Raw genomic sequence first — 14288 nt, forward strand, 5'->3', positions numbered from 1 at the left:
TCATGCGCCAGACAGGCGAGAGCTACCTGTCCTTTAACTGATGATTGAATCTGTGCAGTGCACCTCTAGTGCCCAGCAACACGTGTCAGATTCAGCAACAGTCAAGTTGAAGAAGCAAAAACAGTCAGCAGCTGCAGCAGAAAGAAAGTGATGGGGCTTGGATTGGAAGCAAGCAGCAAAGCCACCAGCACCAACAATGTCACTGTATCAGAAGCAGGGTTTGCATAGTCAGAGCAGCTCATGACCAGCTGTAGTTCTGATGTCTGACCCAATCCTCTGTTGAAAGACATGCTGTACATCATTTTTTTAGCCTGTGAGATGGCTTGCACTACAAGCTAGACTACAAGCTCATTCTTGCAGTTCCTGATTGAAATGAGATAACTGGAGCAGAGACAATTCAAGTCCGTGTTCATTCACTTGCTACTTTGGTTGAAGAAGTTTTTACTGACTCTTGACTGCTCAGTAAGACAGTACCGATTATCCAGTGGCTTTTTAAAGTCTGTCTGTCTGTCTGCTACAGGTCCATTTTGACCCATGGAAGCTACAGAAGGTGTCTTTCTCCCCATCACTCATTGGCTGTACAGTTGAACCAATGCAAGAGCAGGAATCAAAAGCCATTTAAGATTAAACTGGAATAGTGGAGCAATGTAGATATGCAAATGTCTGCGTTACGATATTTGAGTACTGTTATATACAATTGCTGTGATAGTTTACTACTGCTTTATCTGTGATAGAACTGTCTTTAAATTCATGGGCTACCCAAGTTATCTGGTATATCACTAAGTAAAGTTTTTTTTTTTATGTCAAGGGCTTCATATGCGAATGCATAACAGTTGCCTGAGCCTTTTTTACTACACACTTTGTACCTGTGTAAATAGTGTAACGTGCTGCTACTCTTAAACCCAATACCCTTCCTGCCTGGGTGATAATTTATTATTTCAGTTACTTTTTACAGCACTTCTCATTCCCCTCTCAGAGACCTTAACGTAATAATTGTTTTTGTCTCCATCTTTTCATTTAGTGATCGCTGTCCCTGTGAATGGGTTCACTCTCAGTCCCCCCACTTGCTGAATCCTTGGCCATTGGCCGCACCTGCAGTGAAGAAATCAGCCCCAAGGACTCAAGGGCTTTAAAAAGAAAATAAGTTACTGTAGGTGTCTAGCTACGTTTCCCTCTGTCTGCTACTGTAGAAAGTACCTGGTCTAAAGCAGAAATAACTGACTCTACCCACAGCTAGGGACAGCAGCTGCACCCCCACCCCCATTTGCTGTAAATACATTCCTCAGTTAACGTTTTATTTTTAGTTATCAATAAACCAAGGTAAAGCTCTAAGCGAAAAAAGGGTAACCCAGTAGATGCACTGGAATTGCCCACTTGTAAAATAGAGGCAAAAAGGTACTTAAACTGCTACTTTTTGTCTGCTTCACACTACGTATCTACCAGAAAGGACACAACTGAAGTCAGGTCTATAGATTGTTTTTTTTCCCTACTAGATTCTAATAACTCCTAACAATTTGGCTATTTAGACACTTACCCTGCAATCTTTAGTTTGGGGGGTTCTAGACCGCTCAGTTCACTACTCTCATTCCGCTCCCCTCCCTGCCCCTATTCTCACCCACCCCCAGTACCTCTACATGTATTCTTAGCCTTAACCCCACCCCTAATTGCCAGCAATTAGGCTACACCACTACTCACCCCCTCCCTACATCCAACACAGTCATGCTACTACCCAATATAATAACAATCCTAACCTGCGTAGTTCTAGCTCACATTACATCCTGCCAATTCTCCACAGTCACATGCCCCAACAACTTCCACTGTACTCTCTCAACACCTTCCCTCAAGCATTTACACTATAACTACACAATCCTTGTCACCAAACCCATCCTCCCAATACCGACACTCCGTTACCAAACACCTAACACACTCAAAAATAAAATATCCCTATGATATACCATAAGCAATTTACTATGTATATAAAACATATCCTAAACACACTCTATAAACTAGCCCTCGTTGGAGACATCCATCCAAACCCTGGTCCTTCCAAATCCAACCCAACCACAAACCCTAGTCCAAGCAACCCCCCCCCCCCACAACTCAACTCCTAGACAACAAGAAAACAGACCTACTTATAATGTCCCTAAACATCAGAAGCATATGCAGTATAAAATCCAAGAACTACATGCCAGCTTAAGCATATATTCCCCAGATATTCTCTTCCTAACTGAAACCTGGCTCAAACCTCGCATCAGAAGTGAGGAAATACTTCCACCTGAGTACAACATCCTTCACATAGACAGATTGTCCAAAAAAGGAGGTGGTGTAGCATTGGGGTCTACTTCAGTAGACTGACAGCTCACTTAACCGAAAAGCACAATAACGACACCAGACGACCGACAGCACAGAATGCCGAAATGCCAGAATAGTGACATAGAATTTCACCATGTTCCCCACATGCAGCAGTTGCCTAGCAGAGTCCAGGAAGTCTTGCTGGTAAGGCTAAACAGTGAGATTGTGATACAGTGAAGATTGGGAAATATCACTGTAGTGCTATCTTGGAGTTGGTATATATAAGTAAGGGGGGTGTGGGGGGTGCAGCCCCCCACATGAGTACATTAGTTTATACTGTAGTTTGTGTAAGTATTTGTTTTGTATAGGTTTAATTGTTTTATGTAGGTATTGGGTAGGTTAATGGGATGTGCAAGTTACGTGGGTAATGGCGTTATGGGATGTTGAGGAGTAGTGGGATGTGTGTGATTTGCAAGTACGTTCTTGTTTGTTTTAGTTGTGAAAATTTAGTTTGTGTGTGTAATTTTGTGTAGTAGTGTGTAAGAATGCTTGGTGTGGTTTATATTGATGTTTCTGTGTGTGTTTTGTGAGTTGGTGTTATGGTGTTCAGTAATGTGGACTGTCTGTATTGTGTGGTGTCTGTGTTTTGGTGTGGGCATTTTGGCTGTCAGGTTTGTGTTGTGTCGGTGTAGTGTATTAGGGGATCTCTAGCATTGATATTTAAACACCACCTCAATATTCAACTCCTTAACTCATCTGCCCCTCACTACAACAATGAAGAAATCCTTTATGCCAATAGGATGATATTTATGCCAATAGGATGATATTTCCCACCAGGGCAAAATATTACACCCCTAGAAAATCTTCTGAGCTGGACTACTGTATCTGTACCCCCAGGAAACCATCATTCTTGGTGACTTTAACATCAACTGGCTATCTTGTAATAACAGTCTCCCAATCATTCACCTTAATCTCCATGGCTTCACTAAGCTCATTCAATCCCCTACCCGAATCAACAAAAACTCTAACAATCCTACCTTACTTGACTAGATCCTAGTCAACAAAGCCCCTCACACTTACCTAGCAGGCTGCTAACCTGACAGTCTTAGTGACCACTCCCCCACTTTCCTAATTCGGCACCACACAAACAGTCTGAAGCCCATTATCCACAGGCAAATACGGAACAAGTCCAACTTCAACCCCAACTCCTTCATCTCCTCCTTGCAAAAAATGAACTGGTCATCACTAAAATACCTTAGCCTAGATGAGGCTGTCCACTTCTTCAACAGTACCTTCCTCTCCATCTTAAACACCCATGCTCCTGTAAGAAATGCCAAAGTCAGATCCAGGAGTGCCCCATGGTTACAAAAGACCACCAGAACCCTAATGAAATCCAGAGATAAGGCCTGGGAGCACTGGCGACTAACGAAAAATAACTCAGGCAGTCATTCCTTGAAATGTGCAAGAAGCCAAAAAGCACATAAAATTAGACAAATCCCTCAACTATAAATCCACCCTAAACTCTACCAACCACAACCCTAAGCAATTCTGGTCCACTATTAACACTATCCTCTACCCAGGGAAGGTTGATACCCCCCAGCCATCCATTCCCCCCTCCTCCAGCAGTATTGCTGTATCCTTCAACAAACACTTCACTGAAATTATAACATCTCTAAACAAACACTTCCCTACAACAGCCCCCCCAACTCCTAACCCTAAACCCCGACTCCTCTTTTCTTTACCTCAGTATCTACCTCCAACATATAAAGACTATTGTCAAAACTTAAACCCACCAAACTTACTGCTGACAACCTCCCCTCTGAATACTTGAAAATTTCAGCTGATACACTAGCCTACCCAATTTCAATTCTAATCAACCATTCCATAACAGAAGGCTATGTTCCCTCAATATGGAAAATATCCCACATCATTCCCCTCCACAAAGGTACCCCCTCCACCGACCTCCCCAATTACCGCCCCATTGCTGTCCTCTCCCCTCTCTCAAAGATACTTGAAAAATGTATCAACACCCAGGTCTCCAGCTACCTCCTAGCTAATAATCTCCTCTCCAAAACCCAACATGGTTTCAGGTCATATATCACTACCTCCGCTCTGCTGTCCTTCAACACTATACTTCATCACAAAAACAATGGCCTCTTCTCTACTGCTGTATTTCTGGCCTTTAACATGGTATCTCATGAGCTACTACTCTCACCAACCTCCTCTTCTCACAATCAGCCTGCAACTGGTTCCACAGCTATCTACACAGACACCAGCAATTAGTAATTTGGTACGATAACATATCACCTCGCCTCCCAGTTACTCTTGGAGTTCCCCAGGTGTCTATCCTTGGCCCTCAGCTATTCTCACTTTTCACTAACAACCTACATACTGCCACCACACAAGCATCTCTTATACAGTACGCAGATGACTCTACTCATCTGCTCTGCCCCCACTCTACCAGAACTACAACAAATCACATAGGAATCATTCTCTTCTGTGGAAAGCTGGCTATCCAATGCTCCGCTCCTACTCATCCCAAGTAAGACAAAACTTCTCCTGTTCCAACCTTCCAAAGCCACCCAAAACACCCCCCACTTCAACATTCTTGCCAAAGGCACTACCATCATCTCTCCATCAGAACACACAAAATTACTTGGTATAGAAATAGACAACAAACTTAGATTTGACACCCACATATCTCACAATAAAAAAAGTTCACAAGAAACTTGGTGCATTATATCGAAGCCGCCAATTCCTAACCAAGGCGGCTAGAATCTCCATAGCCAATTCCCAGCGAATCTCCACCCTACTCTGTGCATCCCCCATACTTACTAACCTTAAACAGACAGACCTACACAAGCTGGATGCTTGTTGCAACAAAATTGCTAAATTTGCCACTGGAACCTCCTACCGCAGCCATCATTGCATCTCCCTTAAAAAACTAAACTGGCTAGAACTCCCACAACTCCTTCACTTAATCAACTTACCCTCGCTCATAAACTTATTAACCACCCCCTTAACATTCCTTCCCTTCAAACCCTTCTCCAACCCTATCACCCCACTAGGCCCCTAAGATCAAGCAACAAAGATGAACTCACTGTTATCAAACCCAAAAACACAGCAGGAGAAGCCATATTTTCATGTACCATATCTAAACTTTGGAACAATCTTCCACCCTCTATAACTACTCTACCTTCCAGCAGCCTTTTCAAGACTGCACTCAAATTCCACTTAAATTTTTACTGGCTTTGTCCTTGTTCTAATCCAGGCTAACACCCCCACCTAGACTCTTAACCCAACTATACTACCGCCACTACTAACCACAGTCAGAAATAGCTAGTTGTCTTTACATACTTAAACATCTTGTGTGACAGCTTTGTTATTAATATTATAAATGACAAGAAACTATCTTAACTTGCAACATTTACTGTATATACTGTTGATAATCAATATCTTGTTATTGTATTAAAGCCAACAACCTGTAATGTTGTTTACTATTGCTGCAACTTTGTTTCTCTATTTATCATGTACATGATGTGGAGCTTTTTTCCCCGGGCATCTGCTGGAAAAGGACCTGCGTCCAGTCGGAATTTCCTGGTAAATGTAAATAAATAAAATAAATGTTGTGACCTTAAAGTCAGAATGCTGTGTGAAATGTGGAATGGTCGAAATGTGTGTACCTGAATCAGTACGTGTTAATGTTTTGTGATTGCAGAATTGCCCATGCATTTTAATGTGTTTTTCTTTTGTGTCTGCATTGCCTTTCAGCATATACATGAGTTTGACTTGCATACAAGCAACTATGGTAGGCTTATTTGACTGACTAGTTGTGTGCTTTTTTATGAATGGGAAATCGGGGCATCCAGTAACAGGAGAGGCCCTTTCCATGCAGTTAATCAACTACACGTTTTTCTGCTGAAATATAACATAGCGATCTACAGGGAAGTTGTGCCTCACTCTTGCCAGGTCAACTGCTGCTACTGCAGCTTTCTTTAGAGGTGTGTCTGTGAGGCTGCCATTTGGTCATTCATATGTACTTTCTGAAAGACATTACAAACTAGATGTCCAGTCTAGCAGAAGAGCAGCTTTCGTTACTGCATTCCTTCTGGGAGAACTGTAGATTAGCTCTCACCTTTGTAGAGTCTAGAAGTTGCACTGTTTTGTACTCTTCCAGAATGTGTGTGTGTGTGTGTATGTGTATTTGAATGCATTTTAAATCCTACCGTAGCAGTCCTTTTGATGGATATAGTGTCCTTCTGTGACAACTTAGTCTAGTGGTTTTGGTATGAATGGGACCATTACTGAAGGATAGGCTTCCCGCCACCTGCTGTCATGGTTCTGTGTCCGTAGTAGGCCTTGTAGCCATCATTCCTATTAGATCATAGTTTGTGTATACAGTTGTGGTTTGATAGTCAATGCATTTCAGTAGTAGTTGAGTATTGTGTGAATTATGCTGTTCGCCTCTGTTATATTTGAGTTTGCATTGGTTTGTATGTTTTGCTTCCATTAAATAACATCTTTAGCATGCCACAGTAGGATTTGTTGGTGTATTTCTTTGTCTTACTCTTCCACTGCACATGTGTGTGCAAGTTGCTCTGTTTTGTGGCTGTGCTGCCTTCTAATGGCCATAGCTTAGAAGTGCATCTTTTCAATCTGAATGATGTCCAGCTGTTTAAGGTTCTGGCTTAAGGCCAGCATCTACATCCGGTTAAGAGTTCCACTACACACAAATGAATCCTGCAGTAATGATAATTTTTTTTACTTCTACTGTCACACTGAACTGTGTCAGCACAGTTATACTTTCCAGCTTCAAAGGATTCCTTCCAGAGCCCAGTGCATTTTTTCATGGTATTAAACCAGCTTGTCATTTTTCTTTCAACTTTTGTTTTGTATGGAAATGAACTGTTGCTGGCTAGGCCATCGGCCCTCTTTCCATTGAGTAAGCAACATGTGTAAAATGATTTTACAGTTCTTCAGTGTTTTGACTGTAGTCACTTGAAGGGTTGGTAACATAAAAATTGTCTAAGATACCCAATGAAACAATGTAGAGTCCATTCTGACTGGAGTAATATCAGCCCTCCTGCAAAAATATTATATCTAGCTCACTTGATAAAATTGTGCAAGGCCCCTTCTGCCTAGAACAGTCTCAGTCCTGTTTATGCTTTTCTCAAAATAGTAGAGAATTTCCAGTTTGACACTGGAGGCCTTTTGCATTTTGGCACAAGAATTTTTCTAATTTCAGTACTCTGTGTGCATACTTCTTCCACTGCGTACCCTTAACCACTTTGTAGCCCTTCCCCTGCCTTGATCCAGATGTTGATGCATAAACTTTTCCTTTAATTTGATGCCTAAAATTCTTTGGTGTTCCTGCAGTTATCAGATTGCAGTTCTAGGTTCATACTGGTAGTTTCTGTACTGATTTGAAAAGAGTGCGATGATTTGTTGCCATAAGTGTTGGTGCTTTAAGGTGGCGACCCATAAGAAAATAAAAGAAAAGCTTATGGACTTCTTTAACTGTTTCCCAGTTGTGACTGTGGTGGGTACCACTTACAGCTGTGGGTCACTGCAGGAATGACCCAAGAAGGTAAAGGAGTCTTGACACCAGACATCTGCCATTTATTCTTCCATTACCAAATGAACTCTGGAAGTATGATAACAACCAAAAAATAAAAAATAAAATCCAAATACATGGATGATTCTGATGATAGTTTCCATTCTTGTTTGTCTGAAAAAGATGTAACAGTTAATAATAATGCATATAGTAGATTAGATACATCTGAAGTAAAGGTTAAAAGTCATTTTGTTCCACCATTTTTACATGAGGGTATTAGAAATTTTGCAGCAATGATTGACTTTGCTATAGAGTCAATATATAATAATTTTGAAGCTAATAAACACAATATTGTGTATAATTTGAGTAAGCTGGAATGGCAGGCTTTACAAACTTTAATAATCAGGAATTAATAATAAAACCAGCAGATAAAGGTAATAAAGTGGTACTAATGCATTATACCCAGTATGTTCGAATGTGTTTAGAACATCTAAATGATAGTGAAACTTACAGTAAATGTGATATCAAAATGTATGAAAAAGCAGTAAAACAGTTTGATATACTACAAAAGGGATTTCGGTTAGGATATTTTACAAAGGATGATATAACTAAGAAGTTTAAGACACAGAATTGTGAAATAGCTCTATTTTACTGTTTACCGAAAGTGCACAAAAATGCCCATTATTCTCCAGGGCGTCCCATTGTATCAGCGTGCAATTATTTTTTACATAATATGGGCATTTTTCTTCATAGTTTTCTATATCCATATGTTATTAAACAAACATCTTATATTAAAGATAGTTTTGAATTTTTAGAAAAAATATCTTCAATTGTATGGACACAAGACATGTATTGGCTAACAGCAGATGTGAAAAGCTTATATACAAGTATTAGACATGAATATGGTTTAAGAGCATTGGAGAAAACGTTAGGAGATAGTCCACAGTCTTTTTATATTATAGAATTAATGGAATTTTGTCTTAAAAATAATAATTTTTATTTTGATGGTCAGTTCCATCAGCTAAACGGTACAGCAATGGGGGCAGGTTTTGCCCCTATGTATGCGAATGTATTGATGAACTCTTTTGAACTAGAGTTCTTATACCAGATGGAATTTTTTAAAAAATATGTGATAAAGTATTTTCGTTATATTGACGACTTGATTTTTGTGGGTAAGGGAGGAAGACAGGAAGTATATAGTTTTAAAAAGAATTTGCAAGAAAATCAGTTTGGTTTAAAATTTGATGGCTTTCAGTTGGGCAAAGAAGTGAATTTCTTGGATTTAACTTTGGAAGGTAAAGAGAATGGCAAAATTGCCACTAAAATATATCGGAAATTTGAAGATAGTCTACATTTTTTGGATGGACATAGTTACCATCCTTCACATCTTATGAAATCTTTACCATATGGAGAGTTTACAAGGGTGATGAGATTGTGCAATAACACTAATGAAGTGGAGATAGAGTTAAAAAAAACTTCCCAGTTATTTATTAGCAGAGGCTATGATGTAAAAGAAGTGGAATTGTCTCTAAAAAGAGCAAGAGAAGACAAAGAATATATGGAGGGGGTTAGAAAGAGAAAAAGGAAAGAAGGAAGTAAATATTTAGATCGAAAACAAGATTTAAAGTGGCCAGATAAAATGTATATGGTTCTGATGTATGATTTAATAGCAGAACAAGTTAAACAGGCAATACAATTATATTGGTCTTCTTTATTTGAATATAAGGACTTGCTAGAAATATTTCCGAAAAATGTTATATTTTCTTATAAAAGAGGTAGAAACCTTAAAGATATGTTGGTACATGCTAGATATTTCAGGCCTAATGTTAATTTAAAAATAGAAATGAAATCAATGGGAACTTACCAGTGTGGAAAATGCATTTCTTGCCAGTATATAAGTAAAACATTTGAGCGTATAAATGGTAAATGCTTTAAATCAAGTGGAAAGTTCTCATGTAATACAGAAGCAGTGGTGTATGCATTAAAATATCCATGTGGATTATTCTATATAGGAGAAAGTAAACGTGCTTTCAAAGTTAGACTCCAAGAACATATAAGGGATATAAAGAACAAAAAAATAGAAAGTCCCCTTGCAATGCATTTTAAAGACCATCATAATAGTGAACCAGAAGGTTTGTTGGCAACAATTTTAGAACATATAACAGTAGATAATAATGATGAAGTGATTAAGCAAAGACTTTTATATAAAGAGACTGTTTTTATATTGAAATATGGAACAATGACACCTAGTGGTATAAATGTGGACTGTAATCGGAAAGTTTTTTTGTAAATTAATGATTAATTGCTTAATTGTTTGATTGTTTTAAGATTATATAAATACTTAAGAAATGTTTTTGAAATCATTCTCCTTGAAGGCATGAGCCGAGGCGCTAGAGAGATTACCAATAAACCAGTGTTGAACTCTGGAAAGTAGCCTGATGCCCTATGTGAGTTGGAAGCTTCCTCTGGCTAGTGAAGAGTTGAGCTCAGACCCTTCATCAGCTAAAAACAGGAAAACTCAAGAGTTTTTTCCCAGAAGATATTTTGAATGGGAGAATGCAACCCAGCCCAGGGTGTCTACACCATCTCTCCTAGTTTACAGCATCTTGAGCATATCATCAGCTCTTCCTGTGCTTATGAAACTTATGTCTCCCAGCATAAGCTTGGTGGTTAAGGACTGTGAACATTTTTCCTGTTGATTTGTACAGCATTTACTGGCTTGAAACTGATGAGTGTCTTGTTGATCCTTCTGCTCTATTTGAGTTAATTAAATCTGCCAAAATGTTAAGATATGTATATCAATTCTTTCTCAAGTGGTGAGGGCTATTTGCATTGTAGTGAGAGTAAACCTTGTGGAGCATTAGCGGACACCAGCATTACGCCTTATACAGACCATTGAAGGTCATGGCACCCCCTTTGGTTTGCTTTTATTTTTAAGCATTATAACAGGGAAGTATTGAGCATCTGAGGTACTGGAGAAGAGCACGACATCTTTTCCTGGAGATAGTGGTTGCGAGATGGTGGCAACTACACAACAATCCTTTAGTCCTCAGAAAAAATTCTGAGGATCCAAAAATCCTTACAGCTGAGACAGCTAAGCATAATGAGACCTCACCTTGCTGTTTTCCATGTCAGTGAGTTTCTGTTTTTGGAGAAACTTTTGAGCTGAAGTCCATAATTGGCTGGCCATGCTACTCTTCAGCCTTCCTCCCAGAAGTGGTTTAACCATTGTCTGTAAAAGAAGGATGAAGAGACCCTGGGTCATCCCCTCCCATGGAGCCTGTCCTTAATAGTACTATTCATGTACTCAAACATCCAGATATCGTTCTTTCCATAAACTTCATAGAGTGCTAATGTCTTAGCTGACTGACATCCTGACCTGGGCCCAAGGACAGAGATAATGTGACCTCTCTTGTCCAGCATAGATCCCAGAGATCACAACATCCTCAAACTTTAACCACCAGTGAAGAGCCTGAGATAGCATAGCAAGATGATTTTCTTATCTGCCATTTTGAGGCTTATGCCTCTCTGCTGTTTGTCTCATATATTCAAATTCTAGTCCTCCCCATTTGGCAAGGCACGGGAAAAGTTTGTAGACCTGCTTGAGTTTGGAATTAAGGAAAATCTGGCAGAGACCTTTATCACTGAGAATATAATAGGCTTTTATGTAGTATATTGTTATATTTCTGAATTTGCTGATGCAGTAGCTAGGGCAGTAGGTTAGTAATATGGTTTCTGTAGATGATGTGCTCAGTCTTTCTTCTTTAGCTAACAAGGTCAGACAGGCCATTCTGGCTGCATCTGTCTGGGGTGAAACTCTCTTTGGCCTGATCTTTTAGGGTCTGTTTAAGGACCTTCAGAAGAGATAATGGGCACTGTTACTATGGAGATTCATTGCAAATGCCCTCAGGCCCCTATCCCCCTCTTCCAGTCCTCCTCATGGTTCAGATAAGCTATTGTGTAGTACTTGAACAAATAGGGCAGTATGTCCCTTTGTTCTCTCTGGACAGAGAGGCAATGCGTGTCTGGCACTGGCTCGTAGAGAGGAACAGCACGCCTAAGAGCTGTTCACATCTCATGGAAGTAAACATGTCGGCAGATTTTCTAAGCTAAAGCTCCGTTCCAGTCCTACTGTATTTGAGGATTCAGGAAACCTGCCTCTGAGTCTTCCATTATTAATACTGAGAATATAAACCTATTCATTTCAAGTTCTGCTCAGTTTAGCAGGGAAGAGGGAGTTTGGTTGGGTGCATCCTCTTTGTGTGTCAGGGAAGGCATCCTCATGCTTTTCAACCATCTCTTCCAGTTTAGGACCTTCATTTCAACATTCAGAGAATAAAGACCATTTGTTTATCTGTTTGTTATCCATGGTATTAGAGCACTGATTGACATGGACCATTTTCAGACTAGCACAGGGTACAAATAAGAAAATAAGATGTACAGAAAAATATGTAGAAACTTTGTAGATAAATTGTTAATGAAAACCTATGGATATATCTGAAATGTCCGATATTTCAGCTAATCATTAAAGATGGTTTAACCTCATCATTCGTTGGTAGTTGCGAAGGGTGCTGTTTCAGACTGGATTACTATAGTACAGGAAATTCTCCCACTACAAGTCATGGTAGTCCCCCTCAGTTTGAGTGACAGCCTGTCGTACCTCAGACCACCCATTACCTGACTGTTTACTTGGATCCTTTACTTCTGCTTGACATCAAGGTTAAAATGTTGGCGGTGATTGAAACTGTGTCATCTGACGTGAACTATTAAATATTAGAGTTTCTCCAGTTGGCAAAGCGGTATCCTCTGCTGCCTCACTTAGCATCCAGCTGACTCTGGCCCATCTCAGTTGCCTGTTTAATTGGATCTCTGTTATTCTGTGAACAAGATGCTGGCTTTTAACATTTATAGGTTCATAAGTAAGTACTAAGCTAGCTGCCCTTGTGGGCTGTTTTAAGCCTAGCCAGTTTCCCCTTTCAAAGGTGAGAATCAAACCCTGTACCTTGTGTCTTAGAGGTAAACACTTTAGACTTTATACCAATCCATAACCATTCTTGTGTGAGACCGAACTGTGGCACAGCTGGGTGCTCAAGCCTTTTTAAAAGGGGATTTTGCATCTTTACCTGCACTTGAATGGTCACACTTTTCTTAAGAGTGTTTTGCATCTATGTCTTCTGAAGAACCCTCTCTCCTCCATAGGTCTTAAATTTCATGGTTAACAGGTTTGCCTGCCAACTATTCAGACTGGCTGATTCAGCAGTTCTGCTGTTTCTGTTTGGGAAGATGCTGCTCTTAGTGCCAGGCACGTATGTTCATTGAATTTTAATGCTCCCTACTCTCTTCTGTAGGGAAACCCTTTTTGGCTTTTGATAAGGATTGTTTGTATCCTTCATGATTAAGTTATATTTTCAAAAATGTGATGTCAGTATTGTCCATAAACCAGATTGTTTTATTGTTTGCTTTGCTTGGTGAAATGTACTTATTTTCTTTTAGCCTGAAGGTGTGCAGAAGCAAAGTCTTGAGTCTGCAGAGTACTGCTTAAGTTGTAATTTAAATATGTTTAAGTTATCAACTGCAAGGTGATTGCATTGAATTCTACTTGTTTGGGGAGATATTTTGAATGCAGTGAACTGCTGTGGCCAGTTGAAGTTCATGTCCTGCGGGCAAGGTTCTATTTGGGAGCAATGCTGGATGATATTTAGGGTTAAGACAGTTGTCCTGTTTATAGATAAATCTGTGGGTACTATGTAGTTGAGAGTGCATAAGAGAGTGGGACAGTTCAAGCCAGTTGACCTGTTGGAGTTCCAGGCAGTGGGAGTATTACAATGATGGTTTGCTTCTAATTTTCCAACTTTATTACAGCATTGTTCGTGTGCAGATTTATGAATATCAAAGAAAGCTTGTAGGAGTAACAAAATTAAGCAAGTTGTAGCTATGTTTTTATTGCTGTACCGATGAGGTGATAGCGCTATACAGAAATACCATTTTTGTAGGTTTTCTTTACTGTTTGTAGAATGTGTTGGTCATATTTCACCTGGTCATCTATAGGTATACCAAGTACTTTTAGAAGTACTTATCTCCCATTAATGTGATAAGTGCAGTTATAAGCTGTGATGATATTTAGGATGTTTGCTTTTAGCTGTTTTGTGCCCATTTGTAATGTACATTTGTGCAATGTACTACTACTGTATTTTGAAACTGTTTTGCCATTTGGGCATGAAAAAAGGAACCACAGCCCTTGCTAAAATGGCTGCCAGTAGTTGTACTTCAGACTGGCTTAGAAAAATTCAGTGATGGCTGAGGAGTACAGATGCAGACTACAGCCAAGCATACCTTCCAACTGTTCAGATTTTTTTCCTAGTATTTTTGGATTGGCAAATCATTAAGGATTGAAGTCCATAAATAATGACCAGTCATTTGAGTTTCATGCTTCATATTATTC

At 39.6% G+C, this 14288-nt stretch overlaps 1 protein-coding gene across 1 annotated transcript in view; it reads left to right on the plus strand.

Moving 5' to 3' along the window:
* The window catches only part of FMNL3 (formin like 3), a 1635345-nt gene that overhangs the window by 894350 nt on the left and 726707 nt on the right, over positions 1-14288 (plus strand). The window lies entirely within an intron of this gene.

Source organism: Protopterus annectens, chromosome 9.part0 (genome assembly GCF_019279795.1).
Source record: "Protopterus annectens isolate FY-2018-M chromosome 9.part0, PAN1.0, whole genome shotgun sequence".
NCBI classification, from domain to species: Eukaryota; Metazoa; Chordata; order Ceratodontiformes; family Protopteridae; genus Protopterus; species Protopterus annectens.